This window comes from Canis lupus, chromosome 1 (assembly GCF_011100685.1).
Source record: "Canis lupus familiaris isolate Mischka breed German Shepherd chromosome 1, alternate assembly UU_Cfam_GSD_1.0, whole genome shotgun sequence".
Lineage (NCBI taxonomy): Eukaryota > Metazoa > Chordata > Mammalia > Carnivora > Canidae > Canis > Canis lupus.
In genome coordinates, this window is record NC_049222.1 from 49683758 (window position 1) to 49699395 (window position 15638).

General features: G+C 43.7%; 1 long non-coding RNA gene across 2 annotated transcripts; it reads right to left on the reverse strand.

Moving 5' to 3' along the window:
- Positions 1-3180: 3180 nt before the first annotated feature.
- Positions 3181-14219, reverse strand: LOC111095907. 2 transcript variants are annotated; one of them, XR_005353764.1, is made up of 3 exons: positions 13807-14219; positions 8134-8230; positions 3181-5393 (listed from the first exon to the last, which is right to left on the reverse strand). It is a non-coding gene; the product is annotated as an uncharacterized LOC111095907 (long non-coding RNA). The 2 variants fall into 2 exon arrangements; XR_005353763.1 differs by lacking the exons at positions 8134-8230; positions 13807-14219 and adding an exon at positions 5829-6193 and having other exon boundaries at positions 3181-3556; positions 3857-5393.
- Positions 14220-15638: the final 1419 nt, after the last annotated feature.

A 15638-nucleotide genomic window follows, 5' to 3' on the forward strand; every position in this document is an offset into this window, starting at 1 on the left:
CATTAGTCATATAATGTGCTCTAGTGATAAGAGTCCTGGATTAAAGGATGGGGAAAGAGTTTTGCCTCTAACCCTGTGTGGAGTGATGATTTTGGAAGCTGTTTACCTCTCTGGGTTTATTTCTTCCTCTCTCATTTTAAATGGGTTGGACTCTCAGGTGGGAAATTGTTATTTTTTAGGATGTTCATCTTCTACTTTCTTTTTCTTCTAGTCATGGGATCCTGGGTTTTGTTTTGTTTCATTCAGGAAACCATACTTTTTCCACCATCATGTGTTTCAGATGGGATCTGTCACAAGCTTGGATTTCAGGGTTTCCTCTATGGCAGTGGGAGTGGGGGAAGGATGCCTCTCGGAGCACAAAGGGAAACAAAATTTTTATATTTTAAAGTAAAAGTGGTTAACACACAAAAGTATATCTTACTCTACGCATTAGGTAGCTGTTGGTGCATAACAAATTACCACACATAGCAGCTTCTTAAAAAACACATTTATAATCTCAGAGTTTCTGGGGGTTAGGACTCTGATCATCACTTAGCTGGGTTCTTGGCTGCAACATCTCACCAGGTTAGAGTTAAAATATTGGCCAATGCAGTAGGGTCATCAGAAGCTCTGTTGGAGAAGGGTCAGCCCCCAAACTCCCTTGGTTGTGCCAGAATTCATTTATTTCTTATCACAGAACTAAGCCTTCAGGTTCTTGTTGGAGGCTGCTTTCAGCAAATAGGGGTCACTCATTCATGGTTCTCTGCCACATAGGCCTGTCCACCATGGCCATTTACTTCATGGTGGCTTTTTCAAGGCCAGCGAGGAAGAGTCTAGCATGTCTGCTAGAAAGAGAGTCTTCTACATACTTAATCATGGAGTGATATCCCATCACCTCTGACATACTCTCTTGGTTACAAGCAAGTCACAGGTCTTGCTCCCACATATGAGTGAACCCCAGGAGGTAGCTTTCCTTGAGGGTCACCAAAGGTCGAGATTAACCTGACCTTTGAATGAATTTTTAATACCTTCTCCATCCCATTGGTAAGAACCTCAAAGTCTTAGACTGACGCTGCCCTTTTACATACTATGCAATCATCTCTTCTTTAGCTCCTTGTGATTTTTTTTTAGTAATGAGTCTCTATGACAAGGTCTAAGATAGATCTGACATTAATGGAATTCCACTCAGTAGTAAGCATTGTTGTGTTCAGTTTCCAGGGCCCTTCCTTTCATTTTGACACCTATGTTTACTGGATGGCCTTCCTCTTGGGCAAAGCTATACCCAGGAGATAAGCAACTGGTTGGTGTTAGTAAGTGATGGACCCCTGTGTTTTTGTCTTTATTCATATGTGGGATTATTCCATTAGTAGGTTACTCCTCAGTGAAATGCCTTTGTCAACAGGAGACCCTGATTTCCAGCTCATGGAATGGATGCGCATATGGCCTCCATTTTTATTATGTCAGAACAGTGGTGATACATGACAATAGGCTGAATTCCATGAATCTTTGAATTCCCATGCTTTCATACCTTCCACAAGCACAGAGAATCTCTGGACTCTCCTTTGAGGAGACTCTCAATATTTGTTCCTCTTATCTCTGATTAAACCAGAAAAATGACTCAATTTGGGTTGGGGAGAAAAGGAACAGATGGAAGGCTGTTTGCACCCAGGGAGGTTGAGGAGAAACCAAAACACTCTTGCACGGTTCCATGGACATCTAGAGACAACCTTACAGCTTGAAGAAATAAATTAATATTCAATATAATAGGAGCAGCTGGAAGGTTGAAGGTTAATGGTCATTTTTCAGTTGGGAATATAATTAACAAAGAGGATGATTTTTTTTTTTTTTTTTTTTTAGAACTGCAGTGTTATTTTTAAAGCAGTTTTAGTAGACCTTCCCTTTCCCCAACTTTTCTTTCAAATGGCTACTCTGGCTTTTTAAAAATAACATTTTAATTTTAGAATAGTTTCATATTTACAATTTGTGAAGATAGTACAGAGAGATTCCATACACACTATTTCCCTAACGTTTTGTTCAAATTCTCCAGTGCCCTGCTGCCAGGCTCCCACATTCATCAATACCATGCCCTTAGTGTGTAAGAAGAGAGAGAGATCCTTTTATTCTACCTCCTTTTTAGCACATAACTGGCTCAAAATTTTCAAAGCAGAGAGATTTGGAGTGACGCTAGAAGAGGAAAGGGGAGGAAAGGGGGCAGGCACAATAAATTCTTTAATCATTCTCAAACTTTATTTTAATGGTTAACTTCAGTCTCTCTATCTGCAAATCTTTACAGAAATGGCTAGCAAGTGTCCAGTTGGGTGACCCAGTGCTAGGAACACTAACGGTCTTTGTTTCTCAGAAGAATGCTTCTTCTTCTTTTGGAGGTAAATTTTCTGCAGAAATCCCACCATTTATATTCTCCACATTAGCTCAGAATATTCTCTGCTGCAAACTGTGTGGTGGCTGTTCGAAGACTACTTAAGTGAAATGTGAACCATGCTGAGCTCTGGGAAGAGAATGCAGGTTTCCCCCTTGTCCTGGGAAGGAAAGAGGGAGAGGCAGACTCTCTAGGATGGAGTGGACCTTGGGGCCATTTTTTAAAAGCTCATCACACCTTAAATTCTACTGCTGCAGAGATACCTGGGTGGCTCAGGGGTTGAGCGTCTGCCTCCAGCTCAGGGCATGATCCTGAGGTCCTGGGACCAAGTCCCGCATCAGGCTCCCTGTGGGGAGACTGCTTCTCCCTCTTCCTGTTTCTGCCTCTTTCTCTCTTTGTGTCTCTCATGAATAAATAAATAAAATATTTTAAAAAAATTCTACTACTGCAATCAAAACAGTATAGCATTGGCATAAAGATAGACAAGTAGATGAGAAGAATAGAGAGTCCAGAAATAAACCCACGCATATACGGACAACTGATCTTTGATAAAGTTTCAAAGGAAATGCAAGAGAGAAAGAATTGTCTTTCTTTCTTTCTTTCTTTCTTTCTTTCTTTCTTTCTTTCTTTCTTTCTTTCTTTCTTTCTTTCTTTCTTTCTTCTTTCTTTCCTCCCTCCCTCCCTCCTTCCCTCCCTTCCTTCCTTCCTTCCTTCCTTCCTTCCTTCCTTCCTTCCTTCCTTCCTTCCTTCCTTCCTTCTTTTTTTTTAGAGAGGGAGGAGGGGGAGGATCAGAGGGAGAGAAAGAATCCAAAGCAGACCCTGCACTGAGCACAGAGACTGACTCAGGGCTCCATCTCAGGACCCTGAGATCATGACCTGACCTGAAATCAAGAGTCACATGTTTAACCAACTGAGCCAGCCAGGTGCCCCAAGAATTGTCTTTTCAGCAAAAGGTGCTGGAACAATTATACACCCACATGAAAAAAAATGAACTCAGATCTATAACTTGAACCATATATAAATACTAGCTTAAATTAGATTGCAGACCTAAATGTATAAAACTTCTAGATGAAAGCATAGCAGATCTGTTACCTTGGGTTAGGCAAAGATTTCTTGCATATAACACAATGCATGATCCATAAAATAACAAATTGAAAATTATATTTCATCAAAATTAAAAGCTCTGATCTTCAAAAGATTCTGTTAAGAGAATGAGAAGATATACATAATCAGTGAGGAAATCTTTAGAAGGCATACATCTGAAAAAAACTTGTATCCAGGATATATAAAGAACTCTTAAAACTCAGCAATTAACAAACAACCCAATGTAAAAATGGGCCGAAAGTTTGAACAGACACTTTGCCAAAGATATAAGGATGGCAAATAAACACATGAAAAGATATTCAACATCATTAGACACTAGGGAAATAAATGCAAATTAAAACCACAGTGAGGTAACACTACATGCCTACTAGAAAGGCTAAAATTAAAAAGACGAACCATATGAAGTGCTGGCCAGGATGTGGAAAAGTGGAACTCCCAGTTCTGCTGGAAATGTAAAATGTTGCAAGTTATTTTTAAAAATGATTTAATAGTATTTTTAAAAGTTAGGTGTACTTACCATACAATCCATCCACTCCATTCCTAGGTATTTACTTAGGAAAAAAGAAGACATATGTCCAACACCATGTACACGATGTTCATAGCAGACAGCCCAAATGTTCATCAATAAGTGAATGGATAAACCAGCAATGGTTACAACACATTACCCAGCAATACACAGGAATGAGTTATTGACACACTGACAAACATTGATGAATCTCAAAATAATTATTTTGAGTAAAAGAATCCAGACTAAAAAGAGTACTGCTGTGTGAATCCATTTCTACGGAAGTCTACAAAATGCAACTAATCTATAGTGATGGAAAGCAGATCATCAGTTGCTTTGGGGGAGGAGGGAGAGAGGGGGATCACAAAGGAGAGGCACCAGGAAACTTGGTGGGGATGGATATTTTCAGTCTCCAGTGTGCTAGTGGTGTAAGTGATGGACACTTACACAGTTTAAATGGGCATTTTATTGTATGTCAATATGCAATTTATTGCATGCCAATGGTACCCTAATAAAGCTATTTAGATTTTAAAAATTCCTCTACTGAACAAGCGCCAAGAGGTTTTCAGCAAAGCTCCCTTTATCAAAATCTGAGATAAGGCGGTGCCAGAAGTTGCAAACTGAGAGGAGTCACTTGTACGGAATGAGAGGAGATTCTGGAGTCTTATATCTTCTGTGGAGCCAGTCGGAGGCACTGGGAGAGGGGATGAGCAGCAGCCAAGAGTCTGCACTTCATCTCTGAGCTGAGTGTCCTCATCTGTAAGATGGTGGCCATGGGCAACTTGACCTCTAATAACCAGCTTCATGGCTTGGTGGAAATGCCCTGTGTTTTTCCACTGGACAGATCTAGGTTTGGATTCTGGCTCCACATGTGCCTCGACCTCTGCTCCTGGTGGTGCTCAGTTAACATGGAGGGGGAATTATTAACCCTTGCTGCTGTGGGGAGGCTCGGTATACCTGGGCTAGAGTAGATATTCAAATAGTGTTTGCTTTCTTCCTTTTCCTCAGCCTACTAAGTGAGAGACCTAAGAAATGATTTTCTTCTTTACTTTTCTGGTACTGAATTTAATTTTTACTTTGAGTCATGGATTCCCTGGAGGGTAGAAAGCAATCCATTTGGTTGGTTCCTCTCCTCAGAGTAACTGTAGTTTATGTCAGGCACAGATGGGGTGAAGGGTCTGGGTCTCATCCTTGCTAGGGTTGCTCAGATGTCTGGATTGGCCTTCGGAGGATGATCCACACAACTTGCAGTTGAGTCTCAGATCATGTGACCTCAGTTCCCTACAGACCAAGCCCTCCTTTGTTTCCTCACACCCCGTTCAGGGGAGGCAGTGGGCACTGAAATGGGAGGCATGAGCCTGAAGACTGCTTGGACACGAAGCCCAGCCCCACTGTTGCCTAGCCAGGGCAGAAACTTCGTTTTCACACCTGAAAATAATGGAAATTAAAATCATTTCACTCATGGGGTGGTCGTGAGAATTCAGTGAGTCAGTGTTTAAAACAGTGCCTCGACCTTGGTGACATTTGTTTTGTCATGTTGGCATGGGTGGGGGGTGCTGTCCGTCCTTCCGCCTGGCTCTGGGTCCCTCCAGGTTCTACCAGGAAGGTGGCTCTTGGCCTCTCTGATCTTATCTCCCCCAAACAATATGGCAGTTCTGAGGGATGGAGAGGGCAAAGCCCAGGGCCCCACTGTACTCTACTCAGGGCTTCCCTCTGGGGAGAGGCCCCTAGTCCTGGGGAGAGAGGGTAAGAGCAGAATGCCTTGCTATTCCCCAACACACACACACACACACACACACACACACATACCCCAATCCCAGAACCCCTCCACTGGCCTCTCAAATGTCCAAGCCAAGGACTTACTCCTTTGCTGTCTGCCTTCTGCTCGGTCCAGGGCACTAGTGATGTGGGCACCCTGGATGACTGAACATGGGCTGCTTACACACACAGGGGCATACGGGGTACCCATTGTTCACATCATCACATGTCAGCTTCTGCTTGGCCCTCTGAGGTCTGTGGAAGGACCTGGCGCAGGAGGGAAGTTGCCAGCAGAAGCTTCCTTAGCACCCTGACTACCCCTCCCCGCCAAGTGCTGAAGCTGTGGTGGCTGCGTCTGGGCAGGGCTGAGCAGGAGACAGACCCACTGAGCCCTAATCCCTCCCAGCGCAGTGAGCTCAGGACATGGGCCCTCCCCTTCTCTGATGCCCTCTGCAAAAGTCAGGGCTCAGTGGGAAGGGGTGAGGAGGACCCCTCAGCTCCTACTGCACTCTCTTCTAGGGACATGTCAGCCTCTAAGGTAGCTTAACGGGATAAGCTAACAACACTTCCAAAGAGAATTCCTTCTGAAAAAACCTATATTGAAGAGCAATGTCATTCTGCCACCTTGTGGTAACATCTTCCTGTGACTTCTTTTTGTTGCTGTGGCCTGTAACCTAGCAACTGCTGTGGAGCACTGACTCCCCCCTACCCCCACCCCCCACCCCCCGAAAAGGATAAGTGTTTAAACCTGAACGGTGTCTTATTAACTACCATTGTGCTCTCCCCAAAAAAAGTCAATTTATTTGGATGTAAAATATATTATTAGGATCAATCTTTGAGGTACAGGATACTTAAAATATTCATTCAACCAACATTCATTATCCATATGCAAGGAGAAGTGCTACATTCTGGGGGAAAATATAAATATAGTCTCTGTCCTCAATGAGCTTAAATTATACCAGAGAATAAGGACGTTTTACATCAATTTCTATATTAAAAGGCAAAAAAAAAAAAAACTGTTAGGAGCTCTGGATAAATGGGGGATGAAGTGGATGACAGCACGGAAAATTGAGAAAGATCTAATGAGGGAGATCATTTGAGCCCAGGGAGTCACCAAACATCTTTGAGTGAGGGAGGCACATGAGAGATTGGTGTGATAAGAGGGTCAGTGGAGTAGGAATGGAGAGCCGTATCTATAAACTTCTCTGATCATGCATCACTAAAAATCAAACAAAAACAGCGAGTAGGCATTCCACTAAAAGTATTTATAAATTTTAAGCATTTACAGGCATAGCATGTACATTAAAAGCCATATGTTGGAAGGAACGGACGAAAATAAAGAAGAGAAAAGCCCTAGTTCCCTTTGCTTTTCATTGGATTGTCAGGCACACCCCACTGTGGAGGTTGTTGGTGTAGACCGTGTGGGCAGGGAGACGAGCAAAGAGAATCAGAGAGACCCTTGGGGCTATGAGCACAGTGTGGTAAGACATGATACAGATCTATGTAAGGTGGAGGCTGGATGTGAGTGCAGAGGCGAACCTTCAGAGACAACTGGCAGGAGTTCAGGGTGAGCAAACTGTTAAAGGCAATTCTAGGTTGGTTTTGTTTTGTTTTTAAATCATATACTGTTGGGAAGGTGGTGAACCATTGTGCTGAAAGGGAGTACAGAAGAAAAGGCAGGTTGGCAGGAAAGGTAATGAGCTTGTTTTATGTACTTTGAGTTCTAAGTACCAGTGAAACCTGTCTGGCTTCCATAAGGATCTGGAAATTTATTTTCCCAAGTCTGGAGTGGAGTAGTGTCATTGGATCCGGAGGGGATGGCCACGTGTGGGAGAGCATGAAGTTGCCCAGGGAAAGACTACAGAGTGAGAAGAGAACAGAACCAGGATCCCCAAAGTGGCCAACCCCAGGGATGATTGTAGCACAGGTTCCCCCGGAAATACCCTTTGTGCTGGAGAATTGCCAGCAGGTGTGCTGGGGAGTGTCTCAGAACCAACACCTGTGACGGAACAAGGACGTGGGATTGGGTGGAGGGACAAGTTGAACTGTGATGTGGTTTCACCAGGCCTCAGCCCATCCCATGGCAGCTCTGAAACCCGGATGGCCCTTTTAGTGATGTGCAGTGGTATGCCGGACTGGTTCCTACTGGCTTGTGGGAGCGACTGTGCGCATCCCCTCCAGCTTCTCACTCAGTGATGTCAGCTTGATCTTGAAATTGGCCACAATGGGAGCATTTACACCATGGAAACCACCCAACATTACAAGCCAGGGCTTTTTTCCTAGAGAACCGGTTGTGAAATATTTACTAGGATACACATGTGTGTCCCTAATGAGGTAAGAGGATGGAACCTTTGTATCTTTGCCTCAACTAATCATTGCATGCAAGCTGCCCCCGGGGAGGGGATGTTACCTCGGGTGGGATAGCTTCCTTCAGCAGAGGACCACACCTGGTTGTGAGCCTTCAGCAGAAAACATTCCCTCCGTCTGGAGACGTGTTAGTGCCTTGACTGTGAGGAGGGAACATGGAGAGCATGCCATCATTCACCACGGCCCACATTCTGTGCAACTTCATTTAGTGACTTCATTTCATCTGGAAACAGCTACTCCAGGAGTCTCGTTAGTCTCTTTTTCTGGAGAAACTTGAAAGAGTAAGATTGGTCTCCTTTGCTATAGGTGGCCTTGAGGCCACATGCTATTCATTTCCCTCCTTTTCTATCCATTCTAGATTCCCCTCCCCCTCAGCCAGCAGCTCTCCTGGTCTGGGTAGCTTACCTAGTAGCATGACCCAGATATTCATCCCAGGGGTTGGAAATCCTGATCACCATGCCCTGCTCAGACTGTTGCTGTTGCATGATGTCTCATTACCATCAGAATTGGGCAGGAGAATGTCAAGAGATACCTTTGTGGACCACCACTGCGCAAATCTCTTTTTTTTCCACTGTGCAAATTTATTCTTCATGGCCCTGTTGTAGAAGGACAGACCCTCCTGATGATCAGGGTCAGTTAACCCTGCCGGTAGGATGAATCCTTTTCTTGCCAGCTCATCTCTTGGCATAGGGAGGGCTGGTGACCACTGTAGCCCTGCTGGAGGGATCCCTTCTCTGGGAACTAGGGCTTCTCACCTCACAGTTCCAGGATCCTTGTGGGATCTATTTATCCAACTTTTACCAAGTATTCCATGTGCAATGTTCTTGCAAGGCTGCAAGAAAATGAGTCTGGTTTCCTCTTTGGTGGGAGTAGAACAGTTAGCCTATGGTTTGGATTCGGAACAGGGACACAGCTGTGCTCCCTTTCAAGTGTACCACATAAGTACTGCCCATGGGGAGTGGAGATTCTCCTCTCTCGATAACAAGAAGAGGAGCAGAAAGAAATGTGATGCTTCTGCCCTGACAAGCCTGGTAGGGAGTAATTGGGCCAACTCCAGAACTAACATCATATGCTTGTCAACATCAGGGATGGGGCCTTTTATCTTGTCTTTGTATAATACTTCCTTTTCCATTAATACGTAAAGCATATTCTGTTAAATAAACTATGTCACAGATAATATGGCATTTTCATCATGGACCTTACCTCACCCCCACCCAGTTTTAGAGTTTCCAGTCCCAATTTTTAAGGTGTCTCTATCTCAGGGGTATGAAATTCTCAAACTTTTAATTCACTTGAGATTAATTTTAATTCACTCAATAAGGGTGGAGAAGTGTAGAGAGGAAAGAAGAAGATTATTTGAACAAACAAGAGAAAGATGTCATCATTCCCAAAATATTGGGAATGATAATAATATGCTGCATGTGTTTAATTGCTTGGGGGATGTTATTTTTGCCTGACTAGGCTGTTGATCCTTTGATGCTTTTCTTTCCATGGTGTTTCCCGTAGTTGAGGAAAGGTAGAGGATTGGAGATAGTAATGGTGGACTGAGTCTTCCAATTCCCGTCAGAGAAAAGTTCACTAATCGCTTGCTGGATTGACTTCAATTTTGTAATTAAGAGGCCATAACAGATTATTCTTCCGCTTGGTCCAATACTTCATGTTAGGCCGTTTTACCAAATACCTAATCTAAAAGCTTCCTCCTGGCATTTATCTCTCTTTTCTTACTCTGTGCTCAAGAACAGTAATATTCACTCATGTAAGTAACTCATTTACTTTCCTGTTCATTTTTTTATCAACTGTTTTATTGAATTATTCTTATGTGCACAGCATTGCATTAGTCACCTAGAGGCTGCAATGATGAATGTGTTTCTGGCTTAAAGGGACCATGACTCCAATTGGGACAATACAAGGGTACTTTGTTTTATCCAGAACAGGTATGTTAGCATACCTTCCTAACTATTCTGTAGGTGGCTGGTCTTTTTTTATTATATTATTTAAACAATGTTTATTGAGATATAATTCACATATAATTTGCCTATTTAAAGTCTACGATTCAATGTTTTTGTTAAGTATATTTGCAGATATGTGCCACCATCACCACAGTCAATTTTAGAATATTTTCATCACCTCAGAAGGAAACCCCATACTCATTTACTACCATCCCCTTACCCTCCACCATTCCCCTCCCCATCCCTAAGCAACCACTTACCTACTTTCTATATAGATTTCCCTTTTCTGGACACTTCATATAAATGGAGTTATGTGGTATGTGGTCTTTTGCATGGTTTCTTTTGCTTATCCTGATGTTTTTGAGGTTTATCCAAATTGTAGCATATATCAGTATTTCATTTCTTTTCATAGCTAAGTAATATTCCATTGAATGGATGTACCACATTTTATTTACCCATTTGTTAGTCGGTGGACATTTGGGTCATTTCCATCATTTGGATATTATGAGTAATACTGCTATTAACATAAGTTTGTTTATAAATGTTTATAAATAAAACACATAGGTATTTTCAATTCTCTTGGGTATATACTATGAGTAAAATTGCTGGGTCTTATGGTAATCATTTGGGAAATTGCCAGACTGTTTTCCAAAGTGCCTACACCCTTTTACATTCCACTAGGAAGTGTGTGAGGCTTCCAGTTTCTCCACATCTTTGTCAACAGTTGTTGTTATCTCACTTTTGAATTTTAGCCATTCTAGTAAGTGTGAAGTGATATTTGGTTGTGATTTCGATTTGCATCTCCCTAATGACTAATGATGTTGAGCATCATTTCATGTGCTTATTGGCCATTTGTATATCTTCCTTTGAGAAATGTCTATTCAGACCCTTTGCACATTTTTAAATTGGATTATTTGTCTTTTTATAATTGAATTGTAAGAAGGTGCCTGGTCATTAAGGTGAACTGATATTTAAAGCAGCATATCCCAATTGGGGGTCACATGGCCCTTAGGAGTTTCACATATACATGTTATTTTTAAATCTTTCCTCCAAAAAGTGTACATACACCAATCATGAAGTCTCACAGTGAATTTCTTTCAGATTCCTTTCTTTCATTCAAGAAGTATGACAATCCAGGACACCTGGGTGGCTCCATCAGTTAAGCATCTGCCTTCAGCTCAGGTCATGATCCTGGGGGTCTTGGGATGGAGCCCTGAGTCAGCTCCCTGCTCAGGAGGGAATCTGCTTCTCCTTCTCCCTCTGCTCTTCCTTCCCACTCATGCTCACTTGCTTTCTCTCAATCTCTCTCTCTCAAATAAATAAAATCTTAAAAAAAAAATTATGACAACCCAGAGTGGTCACATGTGTTATGTCATGCTCATCTGGAGCTGATGGCTTCAAGTCTTTCAGAGATCGATCGATGGCCCCACCACAGTGGACAGAGCCATGTCTCAGGCAGCCTTGGTTCCTGACCTGGATATATCCAGCATGCCATAAGCCTCAGATAAGAGTATAAAGTGACAGGTCTAATCTTAGTCTTTACACCCTATTCCTATTTCTACACTCTAGCATCCTGCATATACCCGAACCCCTCCCTCCTCCAAACCATAGATGCTACTTCCTTTCCTAATATGGAAGAATATTAAAGCTGGTATAAGTGTTATCTTCTCTGTTTTTTTTTTTTTCTTCCTAGTATATGTGTGCCTTACCCACTCCCATCTCTCCCATGCTGTCACGATATGCGCCTCCTGTGAAATCGTCTCTAAATCCACTGAGCAGAATTAGTCATTTGTAGACTTGGACTTCCGGTGCACTCTCTGGAGTCCTTTGTTACGCTGCTTGGTTAATTTGATTGCTTATTTAGCCACTTAATCAACAAATATTTGACAGATGCCTACTACATGCAGGCGATGTGCTAGCACTCTAGGTACCACTGTGAGCACGATAGACAAGATCCCCACCCTCACGGAGCTTAGAGTCTAAGTGGGAGCAACAGATCATAAATAAACAAGTGACTCTAAAGCGTGAAGTGCTAGGAAGTGGAGAAGAGAAGCGTGCTGAGATAGAGAATAAGATGTAGGGAGAACAGCTATTTAGATCCGTTGCAGCTGGCCTCACCAAATTTGAAAAGGCGCCAGTTTCCTCTGCTGGTGTGAGAAAGAGTGTTCCTGGCAGAAACAACTGTATACACATAAGCCTTGAGTAGGAAAGAACTTGGCGAGTGTGCCATTCACAAAGGGGACCAGTGGGACAAAAGCTTAGTAGGGGGTGGGGTGGAACTAGAAGAGGAAGAACAGATTCATACTCTTGTAGGTCAGAGGTCAGAGTCTGGATTAATTTACAAGTGCAACGGGAAACTATGATAGTATTAGCAGGAGATTGCCATGACCCTGTAAAAGGCATAAGTTTCTCCATCCACAAACACGGGTGTGCAGAAATGTAATTTCTCTAAAACCAAATTCAACTTTGCTGACAACTTTTCATTTCCTCTGAAGGAGAACTTCATCTTGCCACAATTCAGTTGCCTCTAGTTTACAGCAGCCTCCTTTAGGAAACTACTAGGTTAACTGGGGAGTCTTTCCGACCTCTGTGCCTTCTTCTCTTTCCCCAGGTGGTATCTGGGTTTGGGGGAGGCTCCCCACCATCCTGCTGTGGGGAAGTGCTTTATGGTTCTCGGTGATCTTGTTTCTGCTGGTTTCCAAGAAGGTGCACCATTTTCCAAGGGCACCTACACTGGGGCAACTTGGTTGGTCTCCATCCCAATCAGGAGAATCCTTTTGAGACCCCTCGCTATTTTGGCCATCTCCTTGCTGCTCTGCCCTCTTGTGTACTATAGGGAAGGAAAAATTTTCCTTCTACCCTTGTAAGTTCTTCAGCTGACCTAATAATTAAATCAACATAAGACAGCTTAATAGGAGAAAAACTCATTTAATTTTGTATGTACAGCAACCCCATAAAAATATGAGCCCTAAAGGCAGGTCGGGCCGTTGAGGTTTACATGCCCTCCTAAGCTAAAGAATGGAATAGGGCCTAGGGCTTGAGAGGGCAGAAAGGTAATTCATGGGACATAAGGAGAGCATATGTTGGTAATTAGACGCTTGCCCTGGCATACAGATAAGCTGTTTAGATAAAAGTTATCTCTGGTAATAGCCCTGTCTCTGAGCTGGGCACCCTATCTAAATTCTTTTAGGTAGATAAGGGAGAGGTAAAAGTTTTTCTTGAATCTGTTGGGCCTTGATTGCCTTCACTTCAAAATAGTGTGCATGCTAAAAAGGCATATTTTGAGGTTATGCATTCTGCACCCTTTCAAAAGCTTCTCTTGAACACATCAGCCTAAACACCTTGGCATTGCTACCCAATCACTCACCCCGGTGTCCTGTGGGCATACAAATTGTCTTTGGGGTTTGCAGCCTCATGAGCTTTGCCCTGAGAACCAGGCATTCCTCACTTTATCTGGGATTTCTCACTTTTTGCTCTTCTATTGTAGCACTGGCCCAGGAGTACGGAGCTGGGCCCTTTCCGGAGACCCCCAGAAACTAAAATATTAATGATTCTCAATTTTCTTCTCATCTACAGGCTTAAATCTGCCTTACAGGTGAGAAATGGCTCCTGTGCAGCCTGAAGGCAGAGTTACCCTAGTCCTGGAGGAGTGTAACAGGTCAATATATTCCACCTGGTGGGTTGAAAACTGCTTCCCTCTGAGCCTGACTTGGTTAAAAGTGAGATTTCCCTTCATCGGGCCCAGTCCCTGCCCTTAGGAGGCTCACCTCTACAAACACCTCTGTCCTCCATTCTAGAAGTCCTAGAGGATGTCGGAGGGTCCTGGGCTCTCAAAAAACAAACTGGGGAGTCTTGGGTAGAGGCACCAGTCAACTAACACCAGCTCATTGGCAGGCAGGAGACTGGTGGTTGTCTGCGAAGCACAGCCAGGGACTGGTGGTTCCATCTCTTTCAGACAAGCCCCCTCCAGGCTTTGTCCCAGGGACCCTCCCCTTCCCCCTCTGCTTCTGAGGCCCCAGCGTATTTTCTCTCAGCTCTGGGAACCAAAAAAAACAGCTCTGTAAATCTGCATCTGAATCCAGAGGCCGTTGGCTCTGGGGCCTAGCAGCCAAGTATTTACACACTGTTCCTGGTCTGAAGTGGGTGACTCAGGCCCAAGGGCGGGGAGGAGGGGCCCCAAGTCACAAGGGAAAGAATTTCAGGTGGGGATGGGACTGGCAAGGGCTTTGAAATCTGATTCTGGAATGTTCTAAACATTCTAAAATTTCCCAGTGGCGGACGCCTAGCAAGCAGAGGACGGAGAAAGGCCAGTCAAGGAGGCTGGTGAGGATGGTAGCTGGGCGGGGGTGGCCGATTTGTTTTGCGTTTGGAGAGCCTGCCATATTGTGGTGCTTCTAAGTCAGGGACCTTATTTCATTATTTCCAGGACCCTTGGAGACGGGTCCTACCCATTTGTGGAATTTATAAATTCTCTTTCAGTCTGTCAACCTTCTCAACCTTTCAACCTTGATTATATCCTTGTTCTGCCAAGGGCTGTAAATTCCATATACATTTTGATTTAATGGCAACAACTAGCCAAAGAAAGCAGATGTCTCTTGTAAACACATTCAGGATTTATTTTGTCTCCAGAATAGACATCTCCTGAGCGGATACCTCCAGGAAGGTCCTGTTTGTGAGAGATTAGACCGTTGACGAAGCCTGTGTGATTAAGGGGGAATGTGCATTTGCTGCTGTTTCTCAAGAGGCGTCTCGTTTCTCCCTTAAGCCTAAAGCCAGCGAGTTCCAGAGCTCGGGAAAACCAGAGTCCGATTAGCCTTGGCAGAGCCCACGCAAGCTGTCTCCCTCGTTTACCAAAAAGGAAAGCTCTGCTGGAGGGATGCCAAGGTCAATGAGACACACCCGTGGAGGTTGTATGCCTCCCGCCAAGATTTCCTGTCTCTTTGGTGGCAGATCTGCCCCTGCTGTGTGGACAATCTTCCCATCTGCACTGAGTCTGTGGGACAGGAAAACGTGAAGCAATAATTTATATATAATTAGCTCACCCCACCCAGCCTTTTCTAACTCCTGTAACCACGACCCTTAAAAGCATACTCTTGGGAAACAGAAAATCATTGTAAGGACCGCTCAATGGGGCCATTTCACAAATTCTGGAATAGAATTGTTTGAAAGCAAAGCCCAGCGCTCAAGGTGGAAAATGAAATGAGAAGCAATGGGACAGTTAGAAACAGCTGGTTTGCAGGGACCATTTTCATGAGTAGTGGCCTGTTGCTGGACATTTTTCTTAACCTAAAAGGAAGATCGACTCTTCCATGAGTGTCTGTAGGCCCGTAATCATCAACATAATTTTCAACAGAAATGCTGGCAAGGCTTACTGAAACGGACCCATCAGAAAAATGTATCCTCAAATCAAAGGGCATCCTTACCACTGCTTACATGGCTTTATAACGAAGAGGATGAAGATAGTGGATGACTTGGGGATGAATGCGTGTAAGGCAAAGTTACCTGGTGCACTTGCAAAGGTAACACAGAAGCATCTAGATCCCAGGTTCCTAAACCTTTTGGTATTGGGTGGGACTCACTCTTAAAAAGTACTGGGGGG